This window comes from Nomascus leucogenys, chromosome X, assembly GCF_006542625.1.
Source record: "Nomascus leucogenys isolate Asia chromosome X, Asia_NLE_v1, whole genome shotgun sequence".
NCBI classification, from domain to species: domain Eukaryota; kingdom Metazoa; phylum Chordata; class Mammalia; order Primates; family Hylobatidae; genus Nomascus; species Nomascus leucogenys.
The window spans coordinates 89,948,311-89,955,271 of record NC_044406.1 but is presented as its reverse complement, the minus strand read 5'-3'; the positions used below and the strand labels follow the sequence as shown (position 1 = coordinate 89,955,271).

Below are 6,961 nucleotides of genomic sequence, written 5' to 3'. Positions count from 1 at the left end.
ATAAGTACCTGCATAAGAAAATTTGTGAAAGAATGTTATACAGATATAAGCATTAGCAGGTATTCTCTTTGAAATACTCTCAAGATATTTTGAGAGCAGGTATTCTCTTTTGTTTTAGAGTAATGCTGTTTATTTCACTTCTTATGTATTTATAACTGTAATAAATATCAAATACTCCTGCAATTATACAAAAACATTGTCAGGAACACTCAAGCATTCCTTACCCCACCCACAGGAAAGAGACACACATTTAGAATGAAGAATATCCCCGAAGCTCAAGAATAAAAGATACTGAGGGAGCCACTTCCAAGTATACGAGGATATATTTTCCCCTAATTCAAAACCAAAGCAATAATTATCAATATTTTATACACCATGACATTCTAGGATTTAAAACCTAGTAGTTTTACACGTTTGTAATATTGTGCCCTCATGGATACACATTCAACAACTCCTCCCACTTTGAATTACCCACTGGTGCAGATGAAATCCTGGTTCAGAGTCCTGTAGGTGGTAATGGTATGAGGGTCAAGGGCATGTGACTTCTCTCTCCTCTTTATCTGCACTCTTTATTTGAGACTCCATAGGAAACTATTTTTCCAGTATCAGTATAGAAGCTCAAATAATGGGGCAAAAATGACACAGAATTAAAGAAATGGTTTGATGATCTTTTCCCTCTTCCTACATTCCTTGGCAAAGCCATCCTGCATCACAGAAATAGCCCCAAAGCTTCATTTATAAACTAAATGTAAGTATATGCTACTTCTTCCTACTCCATTACCAGCTGGTCTCTGTGGTAGTTATGCTGTTTGGTTTAGATGACAGTCATCACTTCTCTGGGAAGGAGAAGAAAAGTGGGCCAGGATGAACATTTGTTGAAGACTAGGTGCCATCTTCTCTGTATAGGATTTCTTTAGGTGCCATCTTCTCTGTATAGGATTTCTCATTTACCCCACAGGACCGTTCTGTAAGTAAGGCATCATGAGTTCTCAGTGGTTCCCTTTTCCAGATGACCATGGGCAAGCTGACAGAGGTTAAAGAAGTTTTCCAGTGTCACACATCAAGTAAAAGGCAGGAATGAGGTTCCAGCTTTTGTCCTCATTAAAATGTTCCATGCATTTTCAACAGAGGATATATTGCCCCCAGTGGGCTGAGAATTGGTTTTTAAGGGTAGGGAGATAGTAGACATTAAAATGGTTTGTGGCACTACATAGGACCAAAATACATAAACAGTTAACACTATATCTGTGGTATTAAAATTTCACATTTCAGGCAAGAAGCAATTAATAAGGAGGAAAAACGTCTAATAAGGCTCCTTTGGACAATGAAAGAAGGTTGGGAAACATTTAATGTGCCCATTGATATCTTCTGTAGATAATGGGTCACCAAGGCTTAGGGGCTGGTCATTTCACACCACCCCATGGATGCCTACTCAATAACCCCTTTAGATGATGATGCTGATGATGATAATGGGCATTTAATTATAAGTTACTTGAGTAGTATTTTCATTAATCTTAACCTTTACTCAAGTAATTTATAATTAAATGTCCATTTTATATCAGGTTATAGAAAGTTAGGAGAAGTTAAATAAATCAGGGAAACTTTGTCGTTAATGTCTGAAATTTCACTAAAGCTTCTGCTACAGATCTTCACAACCCTGTGCTCAAAAGACCCCCCTGACTCCCCGAGCAGAGCCTGCAGACTGACATGGAGAGCTATATAGAGTCTAGGCAGAGCCACTGCTCAGGCACACATGGAGCTCCAGGGCCCTTGGACTGCTGGGCACCCCAGCACCAGTGGCTGTAGCTCTGGCAACAAGAGAGGCCAGTCCCCCTGGAATGCCTCCAGTATAGGGGCTAAATCCATGGGGCTGAGGAGCAGATGGACTGCAGGCCTCACCTCCATTGCACTTTGCTGGATATTGCCCACTGGGCTGGGTCCCTAGCATGGCCACTCCAGCCTCACTTGAGCTCTAGGGCCAATAGCAGCCCTGTACTTCCCTGGAATGGAGCTCTCAGTGGTGTCAGACGGGTCCACCAGTCTTGGCACGGTGATTAAGGACTAATGCAGGCCCCCAACACAGCACAGCTGCCTTACAGAAAAGTGGCCAGACTTTTTCCACATAGATCTCTGTCCCCACTACTTCTTACTGGGTAGGGCCTCCAGACTTGGGACTCCAGCCACCCCACCCATGTCTGGGCTCTTGGGCCAGTAGCAGATCCCCCTGGGGGATCTGTACTTCCCTGGGACAGAGCTCTCAATCGTAGCAGGCAGGTCTGCCATTTTTGCTGCTCTGCAGCTCCTGCTCCTGTTTCCCTCAGGCTCAGGAGGGAGCCAAAAGACTTAGGACTAATGCAATCCTCCAGCACAGTGCAGCTGCTTTTTGGATAAGAAGGCAGACTCTCTTCCACATGGGCCCTGGCCCTGTTACTCCTCAGTGGGCAGGGTCTTTCAACCTGGGCCCCCAGAACAACCACCTTGTCCCCGCCCAAACGTTTAAGTCAGTGGCGGCTCTGTCATTCTCTAGGGAGGAAATCACACAGACAACCCACAGCCCCTCTCATTGCAGCTGCAGTGGTACTGCCCTTACTGCCTTTGGGCTGGGGAAGGAACAAAGGTCCAGGTCGCATTGCTGGCACCACCAGCACACCACAGCCGCCATATGGGGAGGAGCCCAGTCTGTCTTCCCTGTGAGGCCTCACTCCCTACTCTTCAACAGGCAAGGCCCCTGGCTTGGGACTACAGGGCAGCTACGCCACCCCCAACTGAGCATTCCCACTGGCAGTGGCTCTGTGTTTCCCTGGGGTGGAGTTCCCAGTGGCAACAGACAGCCCCTTTACCACTGCCACTGCAGTGGTTTTGACCTTGTTGTCTTTGGACTGGGGAAGGAACAAAGAGCCTGAGGGCATTAATCATGTCTCCAGCATGCCACAGTCACCATATGGAGAGGAACTCAGTCTCCCTTTCGTGTTAGTCCCTGACCCCTTACTCTTCACTGAGAAGGGCCCCCAGCTCAGGCCCATGGCACAGCCACCCCACCCTCTGGCTGAACACTTGCATTAGCAGACTCTCTGCATTTCTGTGAGGTGGGGCTCCCAGAGACAACTGAAAGTCCCTCTGACACTGCCACTGCAAAGGTACTGCCCTCGATGTCCTTGGACTGTGGAAGAAACAGACACGTGAGTGCCTTACTCACACCTCCAGCATGCTGCAGTTGCTGTAAGAAGAGGCCAGTCTGTGTTCCCCATGGGCCCCCAGGCTTGAGCCCACAATGCAACCACCCCACACCAGGCCAGTCACTCTGGTTGACAGCGGTTCTGCATGTCTCTGGGATACAGCCCCAAGAGACAAATTAAAGGCCCTCTGCCATTGCCACTGTCAAGGTTCCTGTTTGCCCCCATGCTGTGGAGGGAACATAAAGGTTGAGCTTACCCCGGGACTGCAGTATGACGTCCAGGAGTGCCAAACCCAGATCTGCAGCCAGCACTTGAGTGGGAAAGGAGCCTACACTCTGAGAGCACTGAGAGAGAGAGAGCACAGCTGCAAATCTGGGCAAATACAGAGTAGTCATGTGACTGAACAACAGTCTACCTATCAGCCAGCATGCTTAAGCACCATCTACTGGATCACAGCCCAAACTTCAACACAAAAAAATACTTTAATATATCCCCTGTGAAACCAAGGACAATAATTCAGCTACAAATAAATACCCTGCACAAAGCATTAGCCCTCTGAAAACATCGAGAAATGAAGGTAACTGACTACACTCAAATTACACCACAGTTAAGGGTACACAAGCTCACACACATGAGAAACAATCAGTGCAAGAACTCTGGCAACTCAAAAGCCAGAGGGTCTACTTACCTCCAAATCACTGCACTAGTTCCCCAGCAATGTTTCCTAACCAGGCTGAAAAGGCTGAAATGACAAAAATAGAATTCAGAATATGGATAGGAATGATCATTGACATTCAGGAGAAAGTCAAAACCCAATCCAAGGAATACAAGGAATACAATAAAACTATATAGGAGATAAAAGATGAAATGCTGTTGTAACAAAGAACCAGGCTGGGCACAGTGGCTCACGCCTGTAATCTCAGCACTTTGAGAGGCCGAGGTGGCCAGATCACTTGAGGTCAGGAGTTCGAGACCAGAGTGGCCAACATGGTGAAACTCTGTCTCTACTAAAAGTACAAAAATTAGCCAGGCGTGGTGGCATGTTCCTGTAATCCCAGCTCCTTGGGAGGCTGACGCAGGAGAATCACTTGAACCCGGGAGGCGAAGCTTCCAGTGAGCCGAGATTTCACCACTGCACTCCAGCTTGGGTGACACAGCAAAACTCTGTCTCAAAACAAAAACAAAAACAAAAACAAAACAAAAAACAAAAACACAACTGATATGACAGAGCTGAAAAACTCACTTCAAGAATTTCATTAAAAAAATCACAAGTATTAACAGCAGAACCTACGAAGCTGAGGAAAATATCTCAGAGCTCAAAGACCAGTTCTCAAAAATAACTAAGACAAAAGCAAAAAACAATGAAGAAGAATGAACAAAACCTCTGAGAAATATGGGATTATATAAACAGACAAAACCCATGACTCATTGGCATCCCTGAAAGAGAGCGAGAGAAAGCAAGCAAGTTGGAAAACATATTTGACAATATCAGCCACAAAAATTTCTCCAAGCTCACTAGAGAGCCCAACATTCAAATTCAGGAAATGCAAAGAACCCTGCAACATACTATACAAGACAATTATCTCCAAGGCACATAGATTCTTCAAGGTCAAAATGAAAAAATATTAAAGGCAGCTATAGAGAAGGGGCAGGTCACCTACAAAGGGAAACCCATCAGGCTAACAGTGAAGTCTCAGCAGAAACCCTACAAACCAGAAGAGATTAGGGGCCTATATTCAACATTCTCAAGAAATTCCAACCAGGAATTTCATATTCCATCAAAGTAAGCTCGTAAGCAGAGAAATAAATCCTTTTCAGACAAACAAATGCTAAGGCAATTTATTAGCACCCGACCTACCTTACAAAAGGTCCTTAAGGAAGTGCTAAATATGGAAAGGAAAGACCGTTACCAGCCACCACAAAAACAGACTTAAGTACACAGTCCATTGACACTATAAAGCTACCACAAAATCAAGTCTGCAATAATAACCAGCTAACAATATAATGACAGGATCAAACTTGCACATATTAATATTACCCTTAAATGTAACCAGGTTAAATGCCCCAATCAAAAGGCATAGAGTGCCAAATTGGATAAAGCAGCTAGACCCAACAGTATGCTGTCTTCAAGAGACTCCATTTCACATCCAATGACACCCAAAGGCTCAAAATAAAGGGATGGAGAAAAATCTACCAAGCAAATGGAAAACGGAAAAAAGCAGGGGTTCTTTTTCTAATTTCAGACAAAACAGACTTTAAAGCAACAATGATCATAAAAGACAAAGAAGGGCATTACACAATGGTAAAGGGTTCAACAAGAAAACCTAACTAGCCTAAATATATATGCACCAACATAGGAGTACCCAGATTAATAAAGCAAGTTCTTAGAGACCTATGAAAAAATTTAGATAACCACACAATAAAAGTTGGAGACTTCAACATTTCATTGATAGTATTAGACCATCGAGGCAGAAAACTAACAGATATTCAGCACCTGAACTCAACAGCTGACCAGATGGACCTAACAGACATCTACAGAACTCTCCACCCCAAAACAAGTATATACATTCTTCTCATATGCACATGGCACATACTCCAAAATCAACAACGTAATCGGCCGTAAAAGAATCCTTATCAGCCGGACGTGGTGGCTCATGCCTGTAATCCCAGCACTTTGAGACACCAAGGCAGGTGGATTACCTAAGGAGTTCAAGACCAGCCTGACCAACATGGTGAAACCCCGTCTCTACTAAAAATACAAAAATTAGCTGGGCATGATGGCAGACGCCTGTAATCCCAGCTACTCCGGAGGCTGAGGCAGGAGAATCACTTGAGCCCGGGAGGTAGAGGTTGCAGTGAGCTGAGACGGCACCATTACACTCCAGCCTAGGTGACAGAGTGAGATTCCATCTCAAAAAAAAAAAACCTTATCAAATTCAAACAAACCAAAATCATACCAAATACACTCTCAGACCTCTCAGACTACATTACAGTAGAATAAAAATAGAAAACAGTATTTAGAAAATTGCTCAAAACTATAAAATTACATGGAAATTACACAAAGTGGTTTTTTTGTTGTTGTTGTTGTTTTTTAGACAGAGTCTCACTCTGTCGCCCAGGCTGGAGTGCAGTGGTGTGATCTCGGCTCACTACAACCTCCACCTCCCAGGTTCAAGTGATTCTTCTGCTGCAGCCTCCCAAGTAGCTGGGACTACAGGTTTGTGCCACCACGCCCAGCTAATTTTTTTGTATTTTTAGTAGAGATGGGGTTTCACCATATTGGCCAGGCTGGTCTTGAACTCCTGACACAAAGTATTCTTTAATAACTCTTGGGTAAACAATGAAATTAAGGCAGAAATCAAGAAATTATTTGAAACTAATGAGAACAAAGATACAACATATCAGATAATGGAATCTTTGGGACACAGTTAAACCAGTTTTAAGGGTGAAGTGCTAAATGTCCACATCAAAAAGTTAGAATGACCTCAAATTAACAACCAAACATTACACCTAGAGTAACTAGAGGAACAAAAGCAAACCAACCCCAGAGCTAGCAGAAGACACAAAATAACCAAATCAGAGCTGAACTGAATAAAATTTATTTGCACAAAAACATACAAAAGGTCAATTAGTCCAGGTTGGCTCTTCAAAACAATAAATAAGATTGATAGACTGCTAGCTACATTAATAAAGAGATAAGATAAAAATAAACACAATCAGAAATGACAAAAGGGACATTACTACTGACTCCACAGAAATACAAAAAAAAAAAACCCTCACAGACT

General features: G+C 43.6%; 1 long non-coding RNA gene across 1 annotated transcript; it reads right to left on the bottom strand.

Annotated features, from left to right (window-relative positions):
- Positions 1–304: 304 nt before the first annotated feature.
- LOC115833289 lies at positions 305–4,030 on the bottom strand. Its single transcript, XR_004028726.1, has 3 exons — positions 3,865–4,030; positions 3,433–3,520; positions 305–1,024 (listed from the first exon to the last, which is right to left on the bottom strand). It is a non-coding gene; the product is annotated as an uncharacterized LOC115833289 (long non-coding RNA).
- Between the last annotated feature and the right edge of the window lie 2,931 nt (positions 4,031–6,961).